The sequence below is a fragment of the Acipenser ruthenus genome, chromosome 55, assembly GCF_902713425.1.
Source record: "Acipenser ruthenus chromosome 55, fAciRut3.2 maternal haplotype, whole genome shotgun sequence".
NCBI lineage: Eukaryota > Metazoa > Chordata > Actinopteri > Acipenseriformes > Acipenseridae > Acipenser > Acipenser ruthenus.
In genome coordinates this window covers 6498259-6523394 of record NC_081243.1, presented here as the reverse complement: position 1 = coordinate 6523394, position 25136 = coordinate 6498259, and the positions used below count along the sequence as shown (strand labels likewise).

The following is a 25136-nucleotide window of genomic DNA, read 5'->3' as shown; positions in this document are numbered from 1 at the left end:
AGCAAATACAAATACATTCAAGTGTTACAATATAAGTCATACAATAAGAACAAGAAATACAATAATTCTCAAGTGTGACAAACCACAATTCAATAATACAGCAGATAATAGTGAAAGTTACATCAGGATATGATTAAATAGTGATAGTTACATCAGGATATGATTAAGTACAAAATACTACAGATTAAACACTTGGCAGATTACAATATTCTGAGGTACAGGATTAAATGCAGTAAAATAGGGGGCAGATAAGAGCAAAATAAAGCATATTTAAATGAAGGGTGATAGTGTCCCAGGATACAACAGAGGAGTTCTACAGGTGCTGTTTGAAGAGGTGAGTCTTAAGGAGGCGCTGGAATGTGGTCAGGGACTGGGCAGTCCTGACATCTGTAGGAAGGTCGTTCCACCACTGCGGAGCAAGGGTGGAGAAGGAGCGGGCTCGGGAGGCAGGGGAGTGTAGCGGAGGTAGAGCCAGTCTTCTAGGGCAGGCGGAGCGGAGAGGTCGAGTGGGGGTGTAGGGAGAGATGAGGGTCTGGAGGTAGCTGGGTGCAGTCTGATCAAGGCATCTGTAGGCTAGTACAAGAGTCTTGAACTGGATGCGAGCGGTGATCGGGAGCCAGTGGAGCGAGCGGAGTAGTGGAGTAGCGTGGGCGAAGCGAGGTAGAGAGAACACCAGGCGAGCAGCAGAGTTCTGGATGAGCTGGAGCGGACGGGTGGCGGACGCAGGGAGGCCAGCCAGGAGGGAGTTGCAGTAGTCTAGGCGGGAGAGTACCAGGGCCTGGACCAGGAGCTGGGTAGCATAGTTGGTGAGGAAGGGTCGGATTCTTCGGATGTTGCTCAGGAAGAATCTGCAAGTGCGTGCCAGAGTGGAGATGTGCTGGGAATAAGAGAGGCAGGGGTCCAGGGTGACTCCAAGGTTCTTAGCTGAGGAAGAGGGAGAGAGTGTGGTAGATTCCAGAGGAACAGAGATAGAGAGATCAGAGGAGGGGGAGGAGGAGGGAAAGAAAAGGAGGTCAGATTTAGAGAGGTTGAGTTTGAGGTGATGCGAGTGCATCCAGGAGGAAATAGCAGACAGACAGGTAGAGATACGGGAGGAGATGGTGGAGTCAGAGGTGGGGAAGGAGAGGAAAATCTGAGCATCATCAGCATAGAAATGGTATGAGAAACCATAGGATGCGATGAGGGGGCCCAGGGAGCGGGTGTAGAGAGAGAACAGGAGAGGACCCAAGACTGACCCTTGGGGGACTCCAGTTAAGAGAGGGTGAGGTGTGGAGGTTGCTCCACGCCAGGTTACCTGGTAAGTGCGGTTGGAGAGGTAGGAGGAGAACCAGGCCAGAGCAGTGCCAGAGATCCCCAGGTCAGCAAGAGATGATAGTAGAATAGAGTGATCAACAGTGTCAAAGGCAGCAGAGAGGTCGAGGAGAATTAGGACAGAGGAGAGAGAGGCAGCTCGGGCACACTTAAGTGAGTTGGTGACAGACAGAAGGGCGGTTTCAGTGGAGTGAGCAGAGCGGAAGCCAGATTGGAGAGGGTCAAGCAGAGAGTGGTTGGACAGGAAAGCAGAGAGCTGGCGGTGTACAGTCCGCTCGAGGGTTTTGGAGAGGAAGGGTAGGAGGGAGACAGGACGGTAGCTCTGGAGGGAGGTGGGGTCGAGGGTAGGTTTTTTGAGGAGGGGAGTGATAGAGGCTTTTTTGAAGGCAGAGGGGAAGATGCCAGAAAGTAGAGAGGTGTTGAGGAGGGAGGAGATGAAGGGGAGTAGAGCAGGAGCAGCAGCTTGAAAGAGGTGAGTGGGGAGGGGGTCCAAGGCACACGTGGTGGGTTTGTGACCCTGGAGCAGGGAGGAGAGGTCAGAGTCTGAGAGGGGCAAGAAGGTGGAGAGGGAGGGCGAGTTAGTAGGGGATGTAGTGCGTGTAGGGGTTGGAGCAGGAGGGGGTGCGGGGGAGGGAGAGGTGTTAAAGAGTTTGCGGATATCTGAGATTTTAGAAGAGAAGAAGGAGTCAAAGTCGTCAGGGGAGATAGAGGAGGGAGGAGGAGGGGGGGAGGGTTTAGGAGGGAGGAGAAGGTAGAGAATAGTTTACGTGGGTTGTTAGTGGAGGCTTGGATTACAGATTGGAAATAAGCACATTTAGCAGAGGAGAGAGTAGAGGAGAAGGAGGAGAGAAGAGTGCGGTAAAGGTCTAGGGCAGCAGGGAGTTTGGTTCTCTTCCATTTCTTTTCAGCAGATCGCAGTGTGATTCTTGCCGAGCGGAGCACAGAGGAGAGCCAGGGATGGGGAGGGGAGGGGCGAGCAGGTCGGGAGGTGAGGGGACAGAGGGAGTCGAGGGAGGAGGTGAGTGAGGAGAAGAGGGTGGAGGTAGCAGAGTCTACGGAGAGTCGTGAAAAGGAGTCGATAGGAGGGAGGTGAGAGAGAGCAGTGGAGGCAAGGACAGAGGGGGAGAGAGAGCGGAGGTTACGGCGAGAGGTGACAGTGGGGGTAGGAGGAGCAGGGAGAGGGGGGAGAGACAGAGAAAAAGAGATGAAATAGTGATCAGAGAGGTCCAGGGGGGTGACAGAGAGGTTGGAGGGGCAGCAGGCCCTGGAGAAGGTGAGGTCCAGTTGACGGCCAGCTTTGTGGGTAGGAGGGGATGGAGAGAGACAGAAGTCAAAGGAGTGAAGGAGAGGGAGGAATCCAGCAGAGTGTCTGGGGTTGGAGAGATGGATGTTGAAGTCACCCAACAGGACAGTCGGGGTAGACATAGAGGGGAGGGAGGAGAGTAGATAGTCGAGTTCATCCAGAAAGTGAGTGAGAGGCCCAGGGGGGCGGTACAGAAAAATGAGCAGGAGTTGACAGGGAGAGGTTAGTTGGACTGCATGAAATTCAAAGGTAGTGACAGAGAGTGAGGTGAGATCGGAGGGGACAGAAAAGAGTAAGGAGGGAGAGAGGAGAAGACCCGTCCCACCTCCCCGTCCGGTGAGACGCGGGGTATGGGACAGGACGTAGAGAGAGGACAGGGCAGCAGGAGTAACAGTGTTATCAGGGGACAGCCAGGTTTCAGTGAGAGCAAGGAAATCGAGCGAGAGGTGGGAGGCAAAGGCAGAGATGAAATCAGCTTTGTTAGCAGAAGAGTGACAGTTCCAGAGTGCACCAGAGAGTGTGCGGGAGGGGGGGAGAGGCAGAGAAATGAGGTTAGAGGGGTTGGAGGAGCAACAGCGGAGGGAGGGCAGAGGACGATGACGGGAGGACAGAACAGGGATGTGAGAGACAGTCATAGCAGTACAAGCAAGACAAAAGGCACAGTAGGAGCAGTGGGGTGGAGGATACAGACCTGACTAGTAGATGGCTTCTTCCAGAGCGCTGTTAGGTTCGGATCTAGTCGAACAGCGTCTCAGCGCAGGCCTCCCCTCGCTGGACTCCCACAGCTAGACTCCCGGCTCTTTTGTTGAGGCTCTTCTGTTGGCTGGCGCTTCGTGCTGGCGCTAAAATAAGCTGCTTGAATAAATGTTGTTACCCCTGCTTGGCAAAAGAACCAACTAAACTGTGTGGAAACCAATCAAATAGCAAAATCAACTGCTAATCAATTTAGCCACTCACCTGGTACTAATCACACACAAACTCAGCCAATTCAAACACCACCTTACAATGTCACCAAATGTAGTAGTTACAATTACAAAAAGCAGGAACTTATCTATCTGCCTCTCTCCCTGGTGCCCTGTAGTGCAGTGTGAAATGATGAATTAACCCGTTCTAGTGCTAGATTGTACATGTACACAAACAATTGTACCTACAAAATGCCCATCTGTTACACTAGTTTTGTGGTTGTTTTAAACTACAAACCAAAAAAAAAAAACAAGCACATGCGTTACCAAAATAAACAGTGCTGTATAAAATACAGAAACTCGATGCTGAATGGTTTTATAGTCTGTTACGTCAGAATTGTGTTTAATGCATAAGCAGTTGCTCTGCAGACTCAACAAAGACTGCAGTCCTCGTTTAACCATTGTGCAATCAGCCCTTAGTCGCTGTGATATTGTTGTTCATGGAATTTGAGCGTGCGTATCGGCAATGCATAGTAATTGGAAAAGTGTAATACAAAAGAATTAAAAACGAGCTCGTCCAGGATTTGAACCCGGGACCACTCGCACCCGAAGCGAGAATCATACCCCTAGACCAACGAGCCAGCGTCTGCCACTGTTTTGGTCCCCCGAGTTTCCAAAGAAGTGCAGACCTAGCTGTTCTGTTAGATGGGAGACGTTTTTCTATTGGGTGTACCTGTCGAGACCACTGTAATTTTGCCGTGTCTCCGAGCTGTGTGTTGCTGCCTGTTTTGCCCGTCTGACTTCTTTAACTGGCAGCTAGCATTTCTATGTTCATCGAGAAGCGGTCGCTATAAATAAGGAAAGTAGTTTAGGTGAGATTTCGTTTTGATATGTTTGGAATGGATCAGTTAGTCAGCATGTACTTCAAAAAATAAATAGAAAAAAGGAGGCTGGGTTTCGTTGTTTTGCAAAGGATGCACTGCAATGTCCGCTCACAGGAGCAGTCCCACTACTGGTGCGACACGTGGGTTTTGACCTGCTCCGTTCCCGACCTGGGCCGGTTCACCCCTCCTTAGACGACCTGGCATTCACGAGCTCCCCCAGAAATGCCATGTCGACGCCGTGCTAAGTGCGGACCCCCGATCGGCACAGCCAGTTGCAGCACAGAGCTCCCGTGCTCAAGCGATCAGCCAGCCTCAACCTGCCCCTGTAGCTGGCATTACAGACACACGCCACGGCGCCCGGCGTGAGCGAGAGCGGCTAGAAGGCAATTCAAATCCCCTTGTTTGAAATGAGAGCGAGAGTACTCGTGCAGTTCTCCACTGACGTGGCAGCTTTTAATGCCGATTGCATTAAAAGCATTGCCGGGTCCTGCTGTAGTGGTAAAACACTGTGACCAGATGAATGAATTGAAAAAGTGTTACGTGAAACACATGTGAATCCTAGTTTTCGTGCTGCGAATTTTTTTTAAAAAAAAAGCAGCTCTATATAATGCCAAAAAATAAAGATTGTTGCGTTGGCGAGTATTAAGCCTCCCTCCTCTGAGGTGCCAGCACCATTCCGCACCGGCAGATGGAACGGCTCTGGGCATGCTGCACTTATTTTGCTGCCAGAGACTGTATCACGCGTCGGCCGCCGGATGAAACCGGCAGCTGGCTCGTTGGCCTAGGGGTATGATTCTCGCTTTGGGTGCGAGAGGTCCCGGGTTCAGATCCCGGCCGAGCCCGTTTTTTTTTTTTTTTAATTGTTTGTACTATACTGTTTTCGATCCGTAAACCATTAAGCTCAGCAGGCAGTTTTGACTTAGACGCTTTGCAACTAAATACGTTGGCATAGTGGCAGGTAGCGCGTGCCTTCATCGTTAGTATAGTGGTCAGTATCCCCGCCTGTCACGCGGGAGACCGGGGTTCAATTCCCCGACGGGGAGATTTTTTATTTTTTTTTACTGATTGAAGGCAGGTGCGTGTGGCTGTAATTGTATACATAAAGTACAAGACAAAAAGAAGGTTGCATTGTCCGGGAATCAAACCTGGGCCGTCCGCGTGGCAGGCGAGAATTCTACCACAATGCTTGCTTGACGTTAGCTTGAGGTTTGCTTGATGTAGGTACTGTATTAGTAGCATCTAGTGCAGTGTGAAATGATGAATTAACCCGTTCTAGTGCTAGATCGTACATGTACACAAACAATTGTACCTACAAAATGCCCATCTGTTACACTAGTTTTGTGGTTGTTTTAAACTACATACCAAAAAAAAAACAAGCACATGCGTTACCAAAATAAACAGTGCTGTATAAAATACAGAAACTCGATGCTGAATGGTTTTATAGTCTGTTACGTCAGAATTGTGTTTAATGCATAAGCAGTTGCTTTGCAGACTCAACAAAGACTGCAGTCCTCGTTTAACCATTGTGCAATCAGCCCTTAGTCGCTGTGATATTGTTGTTCATGGAATTTGAGCGTGCGTATCGGCAATGCATAGTAATTGGAAAAGTGTAAAGAATTAAAAACGGGCTTGTCCGGGATTTGAACCCGGGACCTCTCGCACCCGAAGCTAGAATCATACCCCTAGACCAACGAGCCAGCGCCTGCCACTGTTTTGGTCCCCGGAGTTTCCAAAGAAGGGCGCCCGGCGTGAGCGAGAGCGGCTAGAAGGCAATTCAAATCCCCTTGTTTGAAATGAGAGCGAGAGTACTCGTGCAGTTCTCCACTGACGTGGCAGCTTTTAATGCCGATTGCATTAAAAGCATTGCCGGGTCCTGCTGTAGTGGTAAAACACTGTGACCAGATGAATGAATTGAAAAAGTGTTACGTGAAACACATGTGAATCCTAGTTTTCGTGCTGCGAATTTAAAAAAAAAGCAAAAAAAATAAGCAGCTCTATAAGAATGCCAAAAAATAAAGAAGGTTACGTTGGCGAGTATTAAGCCTCCCTCCTCTGAGGTGCCAGCTGCATTCCGCACGGGCAGACGGAACGGCTCTGGCCATGCTGCACTTATTTTGCTGCCAGAGACTGCATCACGCGTCGGCCGCCAAATAGAACCGGTAGCTGGCTCGTTGGCCTAGGGGTATGATTCTCGCTTTGGGTGCGAGATGTCCCCGAGTTCAAATCCCGGACGAGCCCGTTTTTATTTTTTTTAATTGTTTGTACTATACTGTTTTCGATCCGTAAACCATTAAGCTCAGCAGGCAGTTTTGACTTAGACGCTTTGCAACTAAATACGTTGCCATAGTGGCAGGTAGCGTGTGCCTTCCTCGTTAGTATAGTGGTCAGTATCCCCGCCTGTCACGCGGGAGACCGAGGTTCAATTCCCCGACGGGGAGATTTCTTTTTTTTTTTTACTGATTGAAGGCAGGTGCGTGTGGCTGTAATTGTATATATAAAGTACAAGAAAAAAAGAAGGTTGCATTGTCCGGGAATCGAACCCGGGCCTCCCGCGTGGCAGGCGAGAATTCTACCACTGAACCACCAATGCTTGCGTGACGTTTTAATCACCCCTTGTTGGCTAGGTGTTACACAAGCAGACAATTCGGTTTCAACATATTCCATATTACAAGGCGTGTCACAGCAACAGCTTTGCAGACTCAACAAAGACTGCAGTCCTCGTTTAACCATTGTGCAATCAGCCCTCGGTCGCTGTGATATTGTTGTTCATGGAATCTGAGCGTGCGTATCGGCAATGCACAGTAATTGGAAAAGTGTAGTAGAAAAGAATTAAAAACGGGCTCGTCCGGGATTTGAACCCGGGACCTCTCGCACCCGAAGCGAGAATCATACCCCTAGACCAACGAGCCAGCGTCTGCCACGGTTTTGGTTTTGGTTTTGGTCCCCCGAGTTTCCAAAGAAGTGCAGACCTGGCAGTTCTGTTAGATGGGAGACACGTTTATATTGGGTGTACCTGTCGAGAGCACTGTAATTTTGCCGTGTCTCCGAGCTGTGTGCTGTTCCCTGTTTGGGCCGTCTGACTTCTTTAACTGGCGGCTAGCATTTCTATGGGCATCGAGAAGCGGTCGCTATAAATGAGGAAAGTAGTTTAGGTGGGATTTCGTTTTGATATGTTTGGAATGAATCAGTTAGGCAGCATGTACTTCAAAAAAATAAATAGAAAAAAAGGAGGCTGGTTTTCGTTGTTTTGCAAAGGATGCACTGCAACGTCCGCTCACAGGAGCAGTCCCTCTACTGGTGCGACACAGGGGTTTTGACCTGCTCCGTTCCCGACCTGGGCCGGTTCACCCCTCCTTAGACGACCTGGCATTCACGAGCTCCCCCAGAAATGCCATGTCGATGCCGTGCTAAGTGCGGACTCTCGTTCGGCACAGCCAGTTGCAGCACAGAGCCCCCGTGCTCAAGCGATCCGCCAGCCTCAACCTGCCCCTGTAGCTGGGATTACAGACACACGCCACGGCGCCCGGCGTGAGCGAGAGCGGCTAGAAGGCAATTCAAATCCCCTTGTCTGAAATGCGAGCGAGAGTACTCGTGCACTTCTCCACTGACGTGGCAGCTTTTATTGCCGATTCCATTAAAAGCATTGCCGGGTCCTGCTGTAGCGGTAAAACACTGTGACCAGATGAATGAATTGAAAAAGTGTTACGTGAAACACATGTGAATCCTAGTTTCCGTGCTGCGAATTAAAAGAAAAAAGAAAAAAAAGAAACAGCACTATAAGAATGCCAAAAAATAAAGAAGGTTGTGTTGGCGAGTATTAAGCCCCCCTCCTCTGAGGTGTCAGCAGCATTCCGGAACGGGTCACTGGTCACGCTGCACTTATTTTGCTGACAGAGACTGTATCACGCGTCGGCCGCCAGATAAAACCGGCAGCTGGCTCGTTGGTCTAGGGGTATGATTCTCGCTTTGGGTGCGAGAGGTCCCGGGTTCAAATCCCGGACGAGCCCGAATTTCTTTTTTTGTTTTGTTTTGTACTATACTGTTTTCGATCCGTAAACCGACATTAAGCTCAGCAGGCAGTTTTGACTTAGACGTTTTGCAACTAAATGAGTTGCCATATTGGCAGGTAGCGCGTGCCTTCCTCGTTAGTATAGTGGTCAGTATCCCCGCCTGTCACGCGGGAGACCGGGGTTCAATTCCCCGACGGGGAGATTTTTTTTTGTTTTGTTTTTTACTGATTGAAGGCAGGTGCGTGCTGCTGTTATTCTATACATAAAGTAAAAAAGAAGAAGAAGCTTGCATTGGCCGGGAATCGAACCCGGGCCTCCCGCGTGGCAGGCGAGAATTCTAACACTGAACCACCAATGCTTGCGTGACGTTTTAATCACCCCTTGTTGGCTAGGTGTTACACAAGCAGACAATTCGGTTTCAACATATTCCATATTACAAGGCGTGTCACAGCAACAGCTTTGCAGACTCAACAAAGACTGCAGTCCTCGTTTAACCATTGTGCAATCAGCCCTCGGTCGCTGTGATATTGTTGTTCATGGAATCTGAGCGTGCGTATCGGCAATGCACAGTAATTGGAAAAGTGTAGTAGAAAAGAATTAAAAACGGGCTCGTCCGGGATTTGAACCCCGACCTCTCGCACCCGAAGCGAGAATCATACCCCTAGACCAACGAGCCAGCGTCTGCCACGGTTTTGGTTTTGGTCCCCCGAGTTTCCAAAGAAGTGCAGACCTGGCAGTTCTGTTAGATGGGAGACACGTTGATATTGGGTGTACCTGTCGAGAGCACTGTAATTTTGCCGTGTCTCCGAGCTGTGTGCTGTTCCCTGTTTGGGCCGTCTGACTTCTTTAACTGGCGGCTAGCATTTCTATGGGCATCGAGAAGCGGTCGCTATAAATGAGGAAAGTAGTTTAGGTGGGATTTCGTTTTGATATGTTTGGAATGGATCAGTTAGGCAGCATGTACTTCAAAAAAATAAATAGAAAAAAAGGAGGCTGGATTTCGTTGTTTTGCAAAGGATGCACTGCAACGTCCGCTCACAGGAGCAGTCCCTCTACTGGTGCGACACAGGGGTTTTGACCTGCTCCGTTCCCGACCTGGGCCGGTTCACCCCTCCTTAGACGACCTGGCATTCACGAGCTCCCCCAGAAATGCCATGTCGATGCCGTGCTAAGTGCGGACTCTCGTTCGGCACAGCCAGTTGCAGCACAGAGCCCCCGTGCTCAAGCGATCCGCCAGCCTCAACCTGCCCCTGTAGCTGGGATTACAGACACACGCCACGGCGCCCGGCGTGAGCGAGAGCGGCTAGAAGGCAATTCAAATCCCCTTGTCTGAAATGCGAGCGAGAGTACTCGTGCACTTCTCCACTGACGTGGCAGCTTTTATTGCCGATTCCATTAAAAGCATTGCCGGGTCCTGCTGTAGCGGTAAAACACTGTGACCAGATGAATGAATTGAAAAAGTGTTACGTGAAACACATGTGAATCCTAGTTTCCGTGCTGCGAATTAAAAGAAAAAAGAAAAAAAAGAAACAGCACCATAAGAATGCCAAAAAATAAAGAAGGTTGTGTTGGCGAGTATTAAGCCCCCCTCCTCTGAGGTGTCAGCAGCATTCCGGAACGGGTCACTGGTCACGCTGCACTTATTTTGCTGACAGAGACTGTATCACGCGTCGGCCGCCGGATAAAACCGGCAGCTGGCTCGTTGGTCTAGGGGTATGATTCTCGCTTTGGGTGCGAGAGGTCCCGGGTTCAAATCCCGGACGAGCCCGAATTTCTTTTTTTGTTTTGTTTTGTACTATACTGTTTTCGATCCGTAAACCGACATTAAGCTCAGCAGGCAGTTTTGACTTAGACGTTTTGCAACTAAATGAGTTGCCATATTGGCAGGTAGCGCGTGCCTTCCTCGTTAGTATAGTGGTCAGTATCCCCGCCTGTCACGCGGGAGACCGGGGTTCAATTCCCCGACGGGGAGATTTTTTTTTGTTTTGTTTTTTACTGATTGAAGGCAGGTGCGTGCTGCTGTTATTCTATACATAAAGTAAAAAAGAAGAAGAAGCTTGCATTGGCCGGGAATCGAACCCGGGCCTCCCGCGTGGCAGGCGAGAATTCTACCACTGAACCACCAATGCTTGCGTGACGTTTTAATCACCCCTTGTTGGCTAGGTGTTACACAAGCAGACAATTCGGTTTCAAAATATTCCATATTACAAGGCGTGTCACAGCAACAGCTTTGCAGACACAACAAAGACTGCAGTCCTCGTTTAACCATTGTGCAATCAGCCCTCGGTCGCTGTGATATTGTTGTTCATGGAATCTGAGCGTGCGTATCGGCAATGCACAGTAATTGGAAAAGTGTAATAGAAAAGAATTAAAAACGGGCTCGTCCGGGATTTGAACCCGGGACCTCTCGCACCCGAAGCGAGAATCATACCCCTAGACCAACGAGCCAGCGTCTGCCACGGTTTTGGTTTTGGTTTTGGTCCCCCGAGTTTCCAAAGAAGTGCAGACCTGGCAGTTCTGTTAGATGGGAGACACGTTGATATTGGGTGTACCTGTCGAGAGCACTGTAATTTTGCCGTGTCTCCGAGCTGTGTGCTGTTCCCTGTTTGGGCCGTCTGACTTCTTTAACTGGCGGCTAGCATTTCTATGGGCATCGAGAAGCGGTCGCTATAAATGAGGAAAGTAGTTTAGGTGGGATTTCGTTTTGATATGTTTGGAATGGATCAGTTAGGCAGCATGTACTTCAAAAAAATAAATAGAAAAAAAGGAGGCTGGTTTTCGTTGTTTTGCAAAGGATGCACTGCAACGTCCGCTCACAGGAGCAGTCCCTCTACTGGTGCGACACAGGGGTTTTGACCTGCTCCGTTCCCGACCTGGGCCGGTTCACCCCTCCTTAGACGACCTGGCATTCACGAGCTCCCCCAGAAATGCCATGTCGATGCCGTGCTAAGTGCGGACTCTCGTTCGGCACAGCCAGTTGCAGCACAGAGCCCCCGTGCTCAAGCGATCCGCCAGCCTCAACCTGCCCCTGTAGCTGGGATTACAGACACACGCCACGGCGCCCGGCGTGAGCGAGAGCGGTTAGAAGGCAATTCAAATCCCCTTGTCTGAAATGCGAGCGAGAGTACTCGTGCACTTCTCCACTGACGTGGCAGCTTTTATTGCCGATTCCATTAAAAGCATTGCCGGGTCCTGCTGTAGCGGTAAAACACTGTGACCAGATGAATGAATTGAAAAAGTGTTACGTGAAACACATGTGAATCCTAGTTTCCGTGCTGCGAATTAAAAGAAAAAAGAAAAAAAAGAAACAGCACCATAAGAATGCCAAAAAATAAAGAAGGTTGTGTTGGCGAGTATTAAGCCCCCCTCCTCTGAGGTGTCAGCAGCATTCCGGAACGGGTCACTGGTCACGCTGCACTTATTTTGCTGACAGAGACTGTATCACGCGTCGGCCGCCGGATAAAACCGGCAGCTGGCTCGTTGGTCTAGGGGTATGATTCTCGCTTTGGGTGCGAGAGGTCCCGGGTTCAAATCCCGGACGAGCCCGAATTTCTTTTTTTGTTTTGTTTTGTACTATACTGTTTTCGATCCGTAAACCGACATTAAGCTCAGCAGGCAGTTTTGACTTAGACGTTTTGCAACTAAATGAGTTGCCATATTGGCAGGTAGCGCGTGCCTTCCTCGTTAGTATAGTGGTCAGTATCCCCGCCTGTCACGCGGGAGACCGGGGTTCAATTCCCCGACGGGGAGATTTTTTTTTGTTTTGTTTTTTACTGATTGAAGGCAGGTGCGTGCTGCTGTTATTCTATACATAAAGTAAAAAAGAAGAAGAAGCTTGCATTGGCCGGGAATCGAACCCGGGCCTCCCGCGTGGCAGGCGAGAATTCTACCACTGAACCACCAATGCTTGCGTGACGTTTTAATCACCCCTTGTTGGCTAGGTGTTACACAAGCAGACAATTCGGTTTCAAAATATTCCATATTACAAGGCGTGTCACAGCAACAGCTTTGCAGACTCAACAAAGACTGCAGTCCTCGTTTAACCATTGTGCAATCAGCCCTCGGTCGCTGTGATATTGTTGTTCATGGAATCTGAGCGTGCGTATCGGCAATGCACAGTAATTGGAAAAGTGTAGTAGAAAAGAATTAAAAACGGGCTCGTCCGGGATTTGAACCCCGACCTCTCGCACCCGAAGCGAGAATCATACCCCTAGACCAACGAGCCAGCGTCTTCCACGGTTTTGGTTTTGGTCCCCCGAGTTTCCAAAGAAGTGCAGACCTGGCAGTTCTGTTAGATGGGAGACACGTTGATATTGGGTGTACCTGTCGAGAGCACTGTAATTTTGCCGTGTCTCCGAGCTGTGTGCTGTTCCCTGTTTGGGCCGTCTGACTTCTTTAACTGGCGGCTAGCATTTCTATGGGCATCGAGAAGCGGTCGCTATAAATGAGGAAAGTAGTTTAGGTGGGATTTCGTTTTGATATGTTTGGAATGGATCAGTTAGGCAGCATGTACTTCAAAAAAATAAATAGAAAAAAAGGAGGCTGGATTTCGTTGTTTTGCAAAGGATGCACTGCAACGTCCGCTCACAGGAGCAGTCCCTCTACTGGTGCGACACAGGGGTTTTGACCTGCTCCGTTCCCGACCTGGGCCGGTTCACCCCTCCTTAGACGACCTGGCATTCACGAGCTCCCCCAGAAATGCCATGTCGATGCCGTGCTAAGTGCGGACTCTCGTTCGGCACAGCCAGTTGCAGCACAGAGCCCCCGTGCTCAAGCGATCCGCCAGCCTCAACCTGCCCCTGTAGCTGGGATTACAGACACACGCCACGGCGCCCGGCGTGAGCGAGAGCGGCTAGAAGGCAATTCAAATCCCCTTGTCTGAAATGCGAGCGAGAGTACTCGTGCACTTCTCCACTGACGTGGCAGCTTTTATTGCCGATTCCATTAAAAGCATTGCCGGGTCCTGCTGTAGCGGTAAAACACTGTGACCAGATGAATGAATTGAAAAAGTGTTACGTGAAACACATGTGAATCCTAGTTTCCGTGCTGCGAATTAAAAGAAAAAAGAAAAAAAAGAAACAGCACCATAAGAATGCCAAAAAATAAAGAAGGTTGTGTTGGCGAGTATTAAGCCCCCCTCCTCTGAGGTGTCAGCAGCATTCCGGAACGGGTCACTGGTCACGCTGCACTTATTTTGCTGACAGAGACTGTATCACGCGTCGGCCGCCGGATAAAACCGGCAGCTGGCTCGTTGGTCTAGGGGTATGATTCTCGCTTTGGGTGCGAGAGGTCCCGGGTTCAAATCCCGGACGAGCCCGAATTTCTTTTTTTGTTTTGTTTTGTACTATACTGTTTTCGATCCGTAAACCGACATTAAGCTCAGCAGGCAGTTTTGACTTAGACGTTTTGCAACTAAATGAGTTGCCATATTGGCAGGTAGCGCGTGCCTTCCTCGTTAGTATAGTGGTCAGTATCCCCGCCTGTCACGCGGGAGACCGGGGTTCAATTCCCCGACGGGGAGATTTTTTTTTGTTTTGTTTTTTACTGATTGAAGGCAGGTGCGTGCTGCTGTTATTCTATACATAAAGTAAAAAAGAAGAAGAAGCTTGCATTGGCCGGGAATCGAACCCGGGCCTCCCGCGTGGCAGGCGAGAATTCTACCACTGAACCACCAATGCTTGCGTGACGTTTTAATCACCCCTTGTTGGCTAGGTGTTACACAAGCAGACAATTCGGTTTCAACATATTCCATATTACAAGGCGTGTCACAGCAACAGCTTTGCAGACTCAACAAAGACTGCAGTCCTCGTTTAACCATTGTGCAATCAGCCCTCGGTCGCTGTGATATTGTTGTTCATGGAATCTGAGCGTGCGTATCGGCAATGCACAGTAATTGGAAAAGTGTAATAGAAAAGAATTAAAAACGGGCTCGTCCGGGATTTGAACCCGGGACCTCTCGCACCCGAAGCGAGAATCATACCCCTAGACCAACGAGCCAGCGTCTGCCACGGTTTTGGTTTTGGTTTTGGTCCCCCGAGTTTCCAAAGAAGTGCAGACCTGGCAGTTCTGTTAGATGGGAGACACGTTGATATTGGGTGTACCTGTCGAGAGCACTGTAATTTTGCCGTGTCTCCGAGCTGTGTGCTGTTCCCTGTTTGGGCCGTCTGACTTCTTTAACTGGCGGCTAGCATTTCTATGGGCATCGAGAAGCGGTCGCTATAAATGAGGAAAGTAGTTTAGGTGGGATTTCGTTTTGATATGTTTGGAATGGATCAGTTAGGCAGCATGTACTTCAAAAAAATAAATAGAAAAAAAGGAGGCTGGTTTTCGTTGTTTTGCAAAGGATGCACTGCAACGTCCGCTCACAGGAGCAGTCCCTCTACTGGTGCGACACAGGGGTTTTGACCTGCTCCGTTCCCGACCTGGGCCGGTTCACCCCTCCTTAGACGACCTGGCATTCACGAGCTCCCCCAGAAATGCCATGTCGATGCCGTGCTAAGTGCGGACTCTCGTTCGGCACAGCCAGTTGCAGCACAGAGCCCCCGTGCTCAAGCGATCCGCCAGCCTCAACCTGCCCCTGTAGCTGGGATTACAGACACACGCCACGGCGCCCGGCGTGAGCGAGAGCGGCTAGAAGGCAATTCAAATCCCCTTGTCTGAAATGCGAGCGAGAGTACTCGTGCACTTCTCCACTGACGTGGCAGCTTTTATTGCCGATTCCATTAAAAGCATTGCCGGGTCCTGCTGTAGCGGTAAAACACTGTGACCAGATGAATGAATTGAAAAAGTGTTACGTGAAACACATGTGAATCCTAGTTTCCGTGCTGCGAATTAAAAGAAAAAAGAAAAAAAAGAAACAGCACCATAAGAATGCCAAAAAATAAAGAAGGTTGTGTTGGCGAGTATTAAGCCCCCCTCCTCTGAGGTGTCAGCAGCATTCCGGAACGGGTCACTGGTCACGCTGCACTTATTTTGCTGACAGAGACTGTATCACGCGTCGGCCGCCGGATAAAACCGGCAGCTGGCTCGTTGGTCTAGGGGTATGATTCTCGCTTTGGGTGCGAGAGGTCCCGGGTTCAAATCCCGGACGAGCCCGAATTTCTTTTTTTGTTTTGTTTTGTACTATACTGTTTTCGATCCGTAAACCGACATTAAGCTCAGCAGGCAGTTTTGACTTAGACGTTTTGCAACTAAATGAGTTGCCATATTGGCAGGTAGCGCGTGCCTTCCTCGTTAGTATAGTGGTCAGTATCCCCGCCTGTCACGCGGGAGACCGGGGTTCAATTCCCCGACGGGGAGATTTTTTTTTGTTTTGTTTTTTACTGATTGAAGGCAGGTGCGTGCTGCTGTTATTCTATACATAAAGTAAAAAAGAAGAAGAAGCTTGCATTGGCCGGGAATCGAACCCGGGCCTCCCGCGTGGCAGGCGAGAATTCTACCACTGAACCACCAATGCTTGCGTGACGTTTTAATCACCCCTTGTTGGCTAGGTGTTACACAAGCAGACAATTCGGTTTCAAAATATTCCATATTACAAGGCGTGTCACAGCAACAGCTTTGCAGACTCAACAAAGACTGCAGTCCTCGTTTAACCATTGTGCAATCAGCCCTCGGTCGCTGTGATATTGTTGTTCATGGAATCTGAGCGTGCGTATCGGCAATGCACAGTAATTGGAAAAGTGTAGTAGAAAAGAATTAAAAACGGGCTCGTCCGGGATTTGAACCCCGACCTCTCGCACCCGAAGCGAGAATCATACCCCTAGACCAACGAGCCAGCGTCTTCCACGGTTTTGGTTTTGGTCCCCCGAGTTTCCAAAGAAGTGCAGACCTGGCAGTTCTGTTAGATGGGAGACACGTTGATATTGGGTGTACCTGTCGAGAGCACTGTAATTTTGCCGTGTCTCCGAGCTGTGTGCTGTTCCCTGTTTGGGCCGTCTGACTTCTTTAACTGGCGGCTAGCATTTCTATGGGCATCGAGAAGCGGTCGCTATAAATGAGGAAAGTAGTTTAGGTGGGATTTCGTTTTGATATGTTTGGAATGGATCAGTTAGGCAGCATGTACTTCAAAAAAATAAATAGAAAAAAAGGAGGCTGGATTTCGTTGTTTTGCAAAGGATGCACTGCAACGTCCGCTCACAGGAGCAGTCCCTCTACTGGTGCGACACAGGGGTTTTGACCTGCTCCGTTCCCGACCTGGGCCGGTTCACCCCTCCTTAGACGACCTGGCATTCACGAGCTCCCCCAGAAATGCCATGTCGATGCCGTGCTAAGTGCGGACTCTCGTTCGGCACAGCCAGTTGCAGCACAGAGCCCCCGTGCTCAAGCGATCCGCCAGCCTCAACCTGCCCCTGTAGCTGGGATTACAGACACACGCCACGGCGCCCGGCGTGAGCGAGAGCGGCTAGAAGGCAATTCAAATCCCCTTGTCTGAAATGCGAGCGAGAGTACTCGTGCACTTCTCCACTGACGTGGCAGCTTTTATTGCCGATTCCATTAAAAGCATTGCCGGGTCCTGCTGTAGCGGTAAAACACTGTGACCAGATGAATGAATTGAAAAAGTGTTACGTGAAACACATGTGAATCCTAGTTTCCGTGCTGCGAATTAAAAGAAAAAAGAAAAAAAAGAAACAGCACCATAAGAATGCCAAAAAATAAAGAAGGTTGTGTTGGCGAGTATTAAGCCCCCCTCCTCTGAGGTGTCAGCAGCATTCCGGAACGGGTCACTGGTCACGCTGCACTTATTTTGCTGACAGAGACTGTATCACGCGTCGGCCGCCGGATAAAACCGGCAGCTGGCTCGTTGGTCTAGGGGTATGATTCTCGCTTTGGGTGCGAGAGGTCCCGGGTTCAAATCCCGGACGAGCCCGAATTTCTTTTTTTGTTTTGTTTTGTACTATACTGTTTTCGATCCGTAAACCGACATTAAGCTCAGCAGGCAGTTTTGACTTAGACGTTTTGCAACTAAATGAGTTGCCATATTGGCAGGTAGCGCGTGCCTTCCTCGTTAGTATAGTGGTCAGTATCCCCGCCTGTCACGCGGGAGACCGGGGTTCAATTCCCCGACGGGGAGATTTTTTTTTGTTTTGTTTTTTACTGATTGAAGGCAGGTGCGTGCTGCTGTTATTCTATACATAAAGTAAAAAAGAAGAAGAAGCTTGCATTGGCCGGGAATCGAACCCGGGCCTCCCGCGTGGCAGGCGAGAATTCTACCACTGAACCACCAATGCTTGCGTGACGTTTTAATCACCCCTTGTTGGCTAGGTGTTACACAAGCAGACAATTCGGTTTCAACATATTCCATATTACAAGGCGTGTCACAGCAACAGCTTTGCAGACTCAACAAAGACTGCAGTCCTCGTTTAACCATTGTGCAATCAGCCCTCGGTCGCTGTGATATTGTTGTTCATGGAATCTGAGCGTGCGTATCGGCAATGCACAGTAATTGGAAAAGTGTAATAGAAAAGAATTAAAAACGGGCTCGTCCGGGATTTGAACCCGGGACCTCTCGCACCCGAAGCGAGAATCATACCCCTAGACCAACGAGCCAGCGTCTGCCACGGTTTTGGTTTTGGTTTTGGTCCCCCGAGTTTCCAAAGAAGTGCAGACCTGGCAGTTCTGTTAGATGGGAGACACGTTGATATTGGGTGTACCTGTCGAGAGCACTGTAATTTTGCCGTGTCTCCGAGCTGTGTGCTGTTCCCTGTTTGGGCCGTCTGACTTCTTTAACTGGCGGCTAGCATTTCTATGGGCATCGAGAAGCGGTCGCTATAAATGAGGAAAGTAGTTTAGGTGGGATTTCGTTTTGATATGTTTGGAATGGATCAGTTAGGCAGCATGTACTTCAAAAAAATAAATAGAAAAAAAGGAGGCTGGTTTTCGTTGTTTTGCAAAGGATGCACTGCAACGTCCGCTCACAGGAGCAGTCCCTCTACTGGTGCGACACAGGGGTTTTGACCTGCTCCGTTCCCGACCTGGGCCGGTTCACCCCTCCTTAGACGACCTGGCATTCACGAGCTCCCCCAGAAATGCCATGTCGATGCCGTGCTAAGTGCGGACTCTCGTTCGGCACAGCCAGTTGCAGCACAGAGCCCCCGTGCTCAAGCGATCCGCCAGCCTCAACCTGCCCCTGTAGCTGGGATTACAGACACACGCCACGGCGCCCGGCGTGAGCGAGAGCGGCTAGAAGGCAATTCAAATCCCCTTGTCTGAAATGCGAGCGAGAGTACTCGTGCACTTCTCCACTGACGTGGCAGCTTTTATTGCCGATTCCATTAAAAGCATTGCCGGGTCCTGCTGTAGCGGTAAAACACTGTGACCAGATGAATGAATTGAAAAAGTGTTACGTGAAACACATGTGAATCCTAGTTTCCGTGCTGCGAATTAAAAGAAAAAAGAAAAAAAAGAAACAGCACCATAAGAATGCCAAAAAATAAAGAAGGTTGTGTTGGCGAGTATTAAGCCCCCCTCCTCTGAGGTGTCAGCAGCATTCCGGAACGGGTCACTGGTCACGCTGCACTTATTTTGCTGACAGAGACTGTATCACGCGTCGGCCGCCGGATAAAACCGGCAGCTGGCTCGTTGGTCTAGGGGTATGATTCTCGCTTTGGGTGCGAGAGGTCCCGGGTTCAAATCCCGGACGAGCCCGAATTTCTTTTTTTGTTTTGTTTTGTACTATACTGTTTTCGATCCGTAAACCGACATTAAGCTCAGCAGGCAGTTTTGACTTAGACGTTTTGCAACTAAATGAGTTGCCATATTGGCAGGTAGCGCGTGCCTTCCTCGTTAGTATAGTGGTCAGTATCCCCGCCTGTCACGCGGGAGACCGGGGTTCAATTCCCCGACGGGGAGATTTTTTTTTGTTTTGTTTTTTACTGATTGAAGGCAGGTGCGTGCTGCTGTTATTCTATACATAAAGTAAAAAAGAAGAAGAAGCTTGCATTGGCCGGGAATCGAACCCGGGCCTCCCGCGTGGCAGGCGAGAATTCTACCACTGAACCACCAATGCTTGCGTGACGTTTTAATCACCCCTTGTTGGCTAGGTGTTACACAAGCAGACAATTCGGTTTCAACATATTCCATATTACAAGGCGTGTCACAGCAACAGCTTTGCAGACTCAACAAAGACTGCAGTCCTCGTTTAACCATTGTGCAATCAGCCCTCGGTCGCTGTGATATTGTTGTTCATGGAATCTGAGCGTGCGTATCGGCAATGCACAGTAATTGGAAAAGTGTAATAGAAAAGAATTAAAAACGGGCTCGTCCGGGATTTGAACCCGGGACCTCTCGCACCCGAAGCGAGAATCATACCCCTAGACCAACGAGCCAGCGTCTGCCACGGTTTTGGTTTTGGTTTTGGTCCCCCGAGTTTCCAAAGAAGTGCAGACCTGGCAGTTCTGTTAGATGGGAGACACGTTGATATTGGGTGTACCTGTCGAGAGCACTGTAATTTTGCCGTGTCTCCGAGCTGTGTGCTGTTCCCTGTTTGGGCCGTCTGACTTCTTTAACTGGCGGCTAGCATTTCTATGGGCATCGAGAAGCGGTCGCTATAAATGAGGAAAGTAGTTTAGGTGGGATTTCGTTTTGATATGTTTGGAATGGATCAGTTAGGCAGCATGTACTTCAAAAAAATAAATAGAAAAAAAGGAGGCTGGTTTTCGTTGTTTTGCAAAGGATGCACTGCAACGTCCGCTCACAGGAGCAGTCCCTCTACTGGTGCGACACAGGGGTTTTGACCTGCTCCGTTCCCGACCTGGGCCGGTTCACCCCTCCTTAGACGACCTGGCATTCACGAGCTCCCCCAGAAATGCCATGTCGATGCCGTGCTAAGTGCGGACTCTCGTTCGGCACAGCCAGTTGCAGCACAGAGCCCCCGTGCTCAAGCGATCCGCCAGCCTCAACCTGCCCCTGTAGCTGGGATTACAGACACACGCCACGGCGCCCGGCGTGAGCGAGAGCGGCTAGAAGGCAATTCAAATCCCCTTGTCTGAAATGAGAGCGAGAGTACTCGTGCACTTCTCCACTGACGTGGCAGCTTGTATTGCCGATTCCATTAAAAGCATTGCCGGGTCCTGCTGTAGCGGTAAAACACTGTGACCAGATGAATGAATTGAAAAAGTGTTACGTGAAACACATGTGAATCCTAGTTTCCGTGCTGCGAATTAAAAGAAAAAAGAAAAAAAAGAAACAGCACTATAAGAATGCTAAAAAATAAAGAAGGTTGCGTTGGCGAGTATTAAGCCCCCCTCCTCTGAGGTGCCAGCAGCATTCCGGAACGGGTCACTGGTCACGCTGCACTTATTTTGCTGACAGAGACTGTATCACGCGTCGGCCGCCGGATAAAACCGGCAGCTGGCTCGTTGGTCTAGGGGTATGATTCTCGCTTTGGGTGCGAGAGGTCCCGGGTTCAAATCCCGGACGAGCCCGAATTTCTTTTTTTGTTTTGTTTTGTACTATACTGTTTTCGATCCGTAAACCGACATTAAGCTCAGCAGGCAGTTTTGACTTAGACGTTTTGCAACTAAATGAGTTGCCATATTGGCAGGTAGCGCGTGCCTTCCTCGTTAGTATAGTGGTCAGTATCCCCGCCTGTCACGCGGGAGACCGGGGTTCAATTCCCCGACGGGGAGATTTTTTTTTGTTTTGTTTTTTACTGATTGAAGGCAGGTGCGTGCTGCTGTTATTCTATACATAAAGTAAAAAAGAAGAAGAAGCTTGCATTGGCCGGGAATCGAACCCGGGCCTCCCGCGTGGCAGGCGAGAATTCTACCACTGAACCACCAATGCTTGCGTGACGTTTTAATCACCCCTTGTTGGCTAGGTGTTACACAAGCAGACAATTCGGTTTCAACATATTCCATATTACAAGGCGTGTCACAGCAACAGCTTTGCAGACTCAACAAAGACTGCAGTCCTCGTTTAACCATTGTGCAATCAGCCCTCGGTCGCTGTGATATTGTTGTTCATGGAATCTGAGCGTGCGTATCGGCAATGCACAGTAATTGGAAAAGTGTAATAGAAAAGAATTAAAAACGGGCTCGTCCGGGATTTGAACCCGGGACCTCTCGCACCCGAAGCGAGAATCATACCCCTAGACCAACGAGCCAGCGTCTGCCACGGTTTTGGTTTTGGTTTTGGTCCCCCGAGTTTCCAAAGAAGTGCAGACCTGGCAGTTCTGTTAGATGGGAGACACGTTGATATTGGGTGTACCTGTCGAGAGCACTGTAATTTTGCCGTGTCTCCGAGCTGTGTGCTGTTCCCTGTTTGGGCCGTCTGACTTCTTTAACTGGCGGCTAGCATTTCTATGGGCATCGAGAAGCGGTCGCTATAAATGAGGAAAGTAGTTTAGGTGGGATTTCGTTTTGATATGTTTGGAATGGATCAGTTAGGCAGCATGTACTTCAAAAAAATAAATAGAAAAAAAGGAGGCTGGTTTTCGTTGTTTTGCAAAGGATGCACTGCAACGTCCGCTCACAGGAGCAGTCCCTCTACTGGTGCGACACAGGGGTTTTGACCTGCTCCGTTCCCGACCTGGGCCGGTTCACCCCTCCTTAGACGACCTGGCATTCACGAGCTCCACCAGAAATGCCATGTCGATGCCGTGCTAAGTGCGGACTCTCGTTCGGCACAGCCAGTTGCAGCACAGAGCCCCCGTGCTCAAGCGATCCGCCAGCCTCAACCTGCCCCTGTAGCTGGGATTACAGACACACGCCACGGCGCCCGGCGTGAGCGAGAGCGGCTAGAAGGCAATTCAAATCCCCTTGTCTGAAATGCGAGCGAGAGTACTCGTGCACTTCTCCACTGACGTGGCAGCTTGTATTGCCGATTCCATTAAAAGCATTGCCGGGTCCTGCTGTAGCGGTAAAACACTGTGACCAGATGAATGAATTGAAAAAGTGTTACGTGAAACACATGTGAATCCTAGTTTCCGTGCTGCGAATTAAAAGAAAAAAGAAAAAAAAGAAACAGCACTATAAGAATGCTAAAAAATAAAGAAGGTTGCGTTGGCGAGTATTAAGCCCCCCTCCTCTGAGGTGCCAGCAGCATTCCGGAACGGGTCACTGGTCACGCTGCACTTATTTTGCTGACAGAGACTGTATCACGCGTCGGCCGCCGGATAAAACCGGCAGCTGGCTCGTTGGTCTAGGGGTATGATTCTCGCTTTGGGTGCGAGAGGTCCCGGGTTCAAATCCCGGACGAGCCCGAATTTCTTTTTTTGTTTTGTTTTGTACTATACTGTTTTCGATCCGTAAACCGACATTAAGCTCAGCAGGCAGTTTTGACTTAGACGTTTTGCAACTAAATGAGTTGCCATATTGGCAGGTAGCGCGTGCCTTCCTCGTTAGTATAGTGGTCAGTATCCCCGCCTGTCACGCGGGAGACCGGGGTTCAATTCCCCGACGGGGAGATTTTTTTTTGTTTTGTTTTTTACTGATTGAAGGCAGGTGCGTGCTGCTGTTATTCTATACATAAAGTAAAAAAGAAGAAGAAGCTTGCATTGGCCGGGAATCGAACCCGGGCCTCCCGCGTGGCAGGCGAGAATTCTACCACTGAACCACCAATGCTTGCGTGACGTTTTAATCACCCCTTGTTGGCTAGGTGTTACACAAGCAGACAATTCGGTTTCAACATATTCCATATTACAAGGCGTGTCACAGCAACACCTTTGCAGACTCAACAAAGACTGCAGTCCTCGTTTAACCATTGTGCAATCAGCCCTCGGTCGCTGTGATATTGTTGTTCATGGAATCTGAGCGTGCGTATCGGCAATGCACAGTAATTGGAAAAGTGTAATAGAAAAGAATTAAAAACGGGCTCGTCCGGGATTTGAACCCGGGACCTCTCGCACCCGAAGCGAGAATCATACCCCTAGACCAACGAGCCAGCGTCTGCCACGGTTTTGGTTTTGGTTTTGGTCCCCCGAGTTTCCAAAGAAGTGCAGACCTGGCAGTTCTGTTAGATGGGAGACACGTTGATATTGGGTGTACCTGTCGAGAGCACTGTAATTTTGCCGTGTCTCCGAGCTGTGTGCTGTTCCCTGTTTGGGCCGTCTGACTTCTTTAACTGGCGGCTAGCATTTCTATGGGCATCGAGAAGCGGTCGCTATAAATGAGGAAAGTAGTTTAGGTGGGATTTCGTTTTGATATGTTTGGAATGGATCAGTTAGGCAGCATGTACTTCAAAAAAATAAATAGAAAAAAAGGAGGCTGGTTTTCGTTGTTTTGCAAAGGATGCACTGCAACGTCCGCTCACAGGAGCAGTCCCTCTACTGGTGCGACACAGGGGTTTTGACCTGCTCCGTTCCCGACCTGGGCCGGTTCACCCCTCCTTAGACGACCTGGCATTCACGAGCTCCCCCAGAAATGCCATGTCGATGCCGTGCTAAGTGCGGACTCTCGTTCGGCACAGCCAGTTGCAGCACAGAGCCCCCGTGCTCAAGCGATCCGCCAGCCTCAACCTGCCCCTGTAGCTGGGATTACAGACACACGCCACGGCGCCCGGCGTGAGCGAGAGCGGCTAGAAGGCAATTCAAATCCCCTTGTCTGAAATGCGAGCGAGAGTACTCGTGCACTTCTCCACTGACGTGGCAGCTTGTATTGCCGATTCCATTAAAAGCATTGCCGGGTCCTGCTGTAGCGGTAAAACACTGTGACCAGATGAATGAATTGAAAAAGTGTTACGTGAAACACATGTGAATCCTAGTTTCCGTGCTGCGAATTAAAAGAAAAAAGAAAAAAAAGAAACAGCACTATAAGAATGCTAAAAAATAAAGAAGGTTGCGTTGGCGAGTATTAAGCCCCCCTCCTCTGAGGTGCCAGCAGCATTCCGGAACGGGTCACTGGTCACGCTGCACTTATTTTGCTGACAGAGACTGTATCACGCGTCGGCCGCCGGATAAAACCGGCAGCTGGCTCGTTGGTCTAGGGGTATGATTCTCGCTTTGGGTGCGAGAGGTCCCGGGTTCAAATCCCGGACGAGCCCGAATTTCTTTTTTTGTTTTGTTTTGTACTATACTGTTTTCGATCCGTAAACCGACATTAAGCTCAGCAGGCAGTTTTGACTTAGACGTTTTGCAACTAAATGAGTTGCCATATTGGCAGGTAGCGCGTGCCTTCCTCGTTAGTATAGTGGTCAGTATCCCCGCCTGTCACGCGGGAGACCGGGGTTCAATTCCCCGACGGGGAGATTTTTTTTTGTTTTGTTTTTTACTGATTGAAGGCAGGTGCGTGCTGCTGTTATTCTATACATAAAGTAAAAAAGAAGAAGAAGCTTGCATTGGCCGGGAATCGAACCCGGGCCTCCCGCGTGGCAGGCGAGAATTCTACCACTGAACCACCAATGCTTGCGTGACGTTTTAATCACCCCTTGTTGGCTAGGTGTTACACAAGCAGACAATTCGGTTTCAACATATTCCATATTACAAGGCGTGTCACAGCAACACCTTTGCAGACTCAACAAAGACTGCAGTCCTCGTTTAACCATTGTGCAATCAGCCCTCGGTCGCTGTGATATTGTTGTTCATGGAATCTGAGCGTGCGTATCGGCAATGCACAGTAATTGGAAAAGTGTAATAGAAAAGAATTAAAAACGGGCTCGTCCGGGATTTGAACCCGGGACCTCTCGCACCCGAAGCGAGAATCATACCCCTAGACCAACGAGCCAGCGTCTGCCACGGTTTTGGTTTTGGTTTTGGTCCCCCGAGTTTCCAAAGAAGTGCAGACCTGGCAGT

The 25136-nt window shown here is 49.6% G+C and overlaps 43 non-coding genes across 43 annotated transcripts; 20 read left to right on the top strand and 23 right to left on the bottom strand.

The window, feature by feature from the left end:
• Window positions 1–4085: 4085 nt before the first annotated feature.
• Window positions 4086–4157, bottom strand: trnap-cgg (transfer RNA proline (anticodon CGG)). The gene has a single exon. It is a non-coding gene; the product is annotated as a tRNA-Pro (tRNA).
• A 2762-nt stretch (window positions 4158–6919) lies between these two features.
• trnag-gcc (transfer RNA glycine (anticodon GCC)) lies at window positions 6920–6990 on the bottom strand. The gene has a single exon. It is a non-coding gene; the product is annotated as a tRNA-Gly (tRNA).
• Window positions 6991–7237: 247 nt separating this feature from the next.
• Window positions 7238–7309, bottom strand: trnap-cgg (transfer RNA proline (anticodon CGG)). The gene has a single exon. It is a non-coding gene; the product is annotated as a tRNA-Pro (tRNA).
• A 1026-nt stretch (window positions 7310–8335) lies between these two features.
• Window positions 8336–8407, top strand: trnap-ugg (transfer RNA proline (anticodon UGG)). The gene has a single exon. It is a non-coding gene; the product is annotated as a tRNA-Pro (tRNA).
• A 132-nt stretch (window positions 8408–8539) lies between these two features.
• Window positions 8540–8611, top strand: trnad-guc (transfer RNA aspartic acid (anticodon GUC)). The gene has a single exon. It is a non-coding gene; the product is annotated as a tRNA-Asp (tRNA).
• Window positions 8612–8697: 86 nt separating this feature from the next.
• Window positions 8698–8768, bottom strand: trnag-gcc (transfer RNA glycine (anticodon GCC)). Its single transcript has one exon. It is a non-coding gene; the product is annotated as a tRNA-Gly (tRNA).
• A 247-nt stretch (window positions 8769–9015) lies between these two features.
• Window positions 9016–9086, bottom strand: trnap-cgg (transfer RNA proline (anticodon CGG)). Its single transcript has one exon. It is a non-coding gene; the product is annotated as a tRNA-Pro (tRNA).
• Window positions 9087–10106: 1020 nt separating this feature from the next.
• On the top strand, window positions 10107–10178 carry trnap-ugg (transfer RNA proline (anticodon UGG)). Its single transcript has one exon. It is a non-coding gene; the product is annotated as a tRNA-Pro (tRNA).
• A 132-nt stretch (window positions 10179–10310) lies between these two features.
• On the top strand, window positions 10311–10382 carry trnad-guc (transfer RNA aspartic acid (anticodon GUC)). Its single transcript has one exon. It is a non-coding gene; the product is annotated as a tRNA-Asp (tRNA).
• Window positions 10383–10468: 86 nt separating this feature from the next.
• trnag-gcc (transfer RNA glycine (anticodon GCC)) lies at window positions 10469–10539 on the bottom strand. Its single transcript has one exon. It is a non-coding gene; the product is annotated as a tRNA-Gly (tRNA).
• A 247-nt stretch (window positions 10540–10786) lies between these two features.
• Window positions 10787–10858, bottom strand: trnap-cgg (transfer RNA proline (anticodon CGG)). The gene has a single exon. It is a non-coding gene; the product is annotated as a tRNA-Pro (tRNA).
• Window positions 10859–11884: 1026 nt separating this feature from the next.
• On the top strand, window positions 11885–11956 carry trnap-ugg (transfer RNA proline (anticodon UGG)). Its single transcript has one exon. It is a non-coding gene; the product is annotated as a tRNA-Pro (tRNA).
• Window positions 11957–12088: 132 nt separating this feature from the next.
• On the top strand, window positions 12089–12160 carry trnad-guc (transfer RNA aspartic acid (anticodon GUC)). The gene has a single exon. It is a non-coding gene; the product is annotated as a tRNA-Asp (tRNA).
• An 86-nt stretch (window positions 12161–12246) lies between these two features.
• Window positions 12247–12317, bottom strand: trnag-gcc (transfer RNA glycine (anticodon GCC)). The gene has a single exon. It is a non-coding gene; the product is annotated as a tRNA-Gly (tRNA).
• A 247-nt stretch (window positions 12318–12564) lies between these two features.
• On the bottom strand, window positions 12565–12635 carry trnap-cgg (transfer RNA proline (anticodon CGG)). Its single transcript has one exon. It is a non-coding gene; the product is annotated as a tRNA-Pro (tRNA).
• Window positions 12636–13655: 1020 nt separating this feature from the next.
• trnap-ugg (transfer RNA proline (anticodon UGG)) lies at window positions 13656–13727 on the top strand. Its single transcript has one exon. It is a non-coding gene; the product is annotated as a tRNA-Pro (tRNA).
• Window positions 13728–13859: 132 nt separating this feature from the next.
• On the top strand, window positions 13860–13931 carry trnad-guc (transfer RNA aspartic acid (anticodon GUC)). The gene has a single exon. It is a non-coding gene; the product is annotated as a tRNA-Asp (tRNA).
• Window positions 13932–14017: 86 nt separating this feature from the next.
• trnag-gcc (transfer RNA glycine (anticodon GCC)) lies at window positions 14018–14088 on the bottom strand. Its single transcript has one exon. It is a non-coding gene; the product is annotated as a tRNA-Gly (tRNA).
• A 247-nt stretch (window positions 14089–14335) lies between these two features.
• trnap-cgg (transfer RNA proline (anticodon CGG)) lies at window positions 14336–14407 on the bottom strand. Its single transcript has one exon. It is a non-coding gene; the product is annotated as a tRNA-Pro (tRNA).
• Window positions 14408–15433: 1026 nt separating this feature from the next.
• On the top strand, window positions 15434–15505 carry trnap-ugg (transfer RNA proline (anticodon UGG)). Its single transcript has one exon. It is a non-coding gene; the product is annotated as a tRNA-Pro (tRNA).
• A 132-nt stretch (window positions 15506–15637) lies between these two features.
• Window positions 15638–15709, top strand: trnad-guc (transfer RNA aspartic acid (anticodon GUC)). The gene has a single exon. It is a non-coding gene; the product is annotated as a tRNA-Asp (tRNA).
• An 86-nt stretch (window positions 15710–15795) lies between these two features.
• trnag-gcc (transfer RNA glycine (anticodon GCC)) lies at window positions 15796–15866 on the bottom strand. The gene has a single exon. It is a non-coding gene; the product is annotated as a tRNA-Gly (tRNA).
• Window positions 15867–16113: 247 nt separating this feature from the next.
• On the bottom strand, window positions 16114–16184 carry trnap-cgg (transfer RNA proline (anticodon CGG)). Its single transcript has one exon. It is a non-coding gene; the product is annotated as a tRNA-Pro (tRNA).
• Window positions 16185–17204: 1020 nt separating this feature from the next.
• On the top strand, window positions 17205–17276 carry trnap-ugg (transfer RNA proline (anticodon UGG)). The gene has a single exon. It is a non-coding gene; the product is annotated as a tRNA-Pro (tRNA).
• Window positions 17277–17408: 132 nt separating this feature from the next.
• Window positions 17409–17480, top strand: trnad-guc (transfer RNA aspartic acid (anticodon GUC)). Its single transcript has one exon. It is a non-coding gene; the product is annotated as a tRNA-Asp (tRNA).
• Window positions 17481–17566: 86 nt separating this feature from the next.
• trnag-gcc (transfer RNA glycine (anticodon GCC)) lies at window positions 17567–17637 on the bottom strand. Its single transcript has one exon. It is a non-coding gene; the product is annotated as a tRNA-Gly (tRNA).
• A 247-nt stretch (window positions 17638–17884) lies between these two features.
• trnap-cgg (transfer RNA proline (anticodon CGG)) lies at window positions 17885–17956 on the bottom strand. Its single transcript has one exon. It is a non-coding gene; the product is annotated as a tRNA-Pro (tRNA).
• Window positions 17957–18982: 1026 nt separating this feature from the next.
• On the top strand, window positions 18983–19054 carry trnap-ugg (transfer RNA proline (anticodon UGG)). Its single transcript has one exon. It is a non-coding gene; the product is annotated as a tRNA-Pro (tRNA).
• Window positions 19055–19186: 132 nt separating this feature from the next.
• trnad-guc (transfer RNA aspartic acid (anticodon GUC)) lies at window positions 19187–19258 on the top strand. The gene has a single exon. It is a non-coding gene; the product is annotated as a tRNA-Asp (tRNA).
• Window positions 19259–19344: 86 nt separating this feature from the next.
• Window positions 19345–19415, bottom strand: trnag-gcc (transfer RNA glycine (anticodon GCC)). Its single transcript has one exon. It is a non-coding gene; the product is annotated as a tRNA-Gly (tRNA).
• Window positions 19416–19662: 247 nt separating this feature from the next.
• On the bottom strand, window positions 19663–19734 carry trnap-cgg (transfer RNA proline (anticodon CGG)). Its single transcript has one exon. It is a non-coding gene; the product is annotated as a tRNA-Pro (tRNA).
• A 1026-nt stretch (window positions 19735–20760) lies between these two features.
• Window positions 20761–20832, top strand: trnap-ugg (transfer RNA proline (anticodon UGG)). The gene has a single exon. It is a non-coding gene; the product is annotated as a tRNA-Pro (tRNA).
• A 132-nt stretch (window positions 20833–20964) lies between these two features.
• On the top strand, window positions 20965–21036 carry trnad-guc (transfer RNA aspartic acid (anticodon GUC)). The gene has a single exon. It is a non-coding gene; the product is annotated as a tRNA-Asp (tRNA).
• Window positions 21037–21122: 86 nt separating this feature from the next.
• trnag-gcc (transfer RNA glycine (anticodon GCC)) lies at window positions 21123–21193 on the bottom strand. The gene has a single exon. It is a non-coding gene; the product is annotated as a tRNA-Gly (tRNA).
• Window positions 21194–21440: 247 nt separating this feature from the next.
• Window positions 21441–21512, bottom strand: trnap-cgg (transfer RNA proline (anticodon CGG)). The gene has a single exon. It is a non-coding gene; the product is annotated as a tRNA-Pro (tRNA).
• Window positions 21513–22538: 1026 nt separating this feature from the next.
• Window positions 22539–22610, top strand: trnap-ugg (transfer RNA proline (anticodon UGG)). The gene has a single exon. It is a non-coding gene; the product is annotated as a tRNA-Pro (tRNA).
• Window positions 22611–22742: 132 nt separating this feature from the next.
• trnad-guc (transfer RNA aspartic acid (anticodon GUC)) lies at window positions 22743–22814 on the top strand. The gene has a single exon. It is a non-coding gene; the product is annotated as a tRNA-Asp (tRNA).
• Window positions 22815–22900: 86 nt separating this feature from the next.
• Window positions 22901–22971, bottom strand: trnag-gcc (transfer RNA glycine (anticodon GCC)). Its single transcript has one exon. It is a non-coding gene; the product is annotated as a tRNA-Gly (tRNA).
• A 247-nt stretch (window positions 22972–23218) lies between these two features.
• trnap-cgg (transfer RNA proline (anticodon CGG)) lies at window positions 23219–23290 on the bottom strand. Its single transcript has one exon. It is a non-coding gene; the product is annotated as a tRNA-Pro (tRNA).
• Window positions 23291–24316: 1026 nt separating this feature from the next.
• Window positions 24317–24388, top strand: trnap-ugg (transfer RNA proline (anticodon UGG)). The gene has a single exon. It is a non-coding gene; the product is annotated as a tRNA-Pro (tRNA).
• A 132-nt stretch (window positions 24389–24520) lies between these two features.
• Window positions 24521–24592, top strand: trnad-guc (transfer RNA aspartic acid (anticodon GUC)). The gene has a single exon. It is a non-coding gene; the product is annotated as a tRNA-Asp (tRNA).
• An 86-nt stretch (window positions 24593–24678) lies between these two features.
• trnag-gcc (transfer RNA glycine (anticodon GCC)) lies at window positions 24679–24749 on the bottom strand. The gene has a single exon. It is a non-coding gene; the product is annotated as a tRNA-Gly (tRNA).
• Window positions 24750–24996: 247 nt separating this feature from the next.
• trnap-cgg (transfer RNA proline (anticodon CGG)) lies at window positions 24997–25068 on the bottom strand. Its single transcript has one exon. It is a non-coding gene; the product is annotated as a tRNA-Pro (tRNA).
• Window positions 25069–25136: the final 68 nt, after the last annotated feature.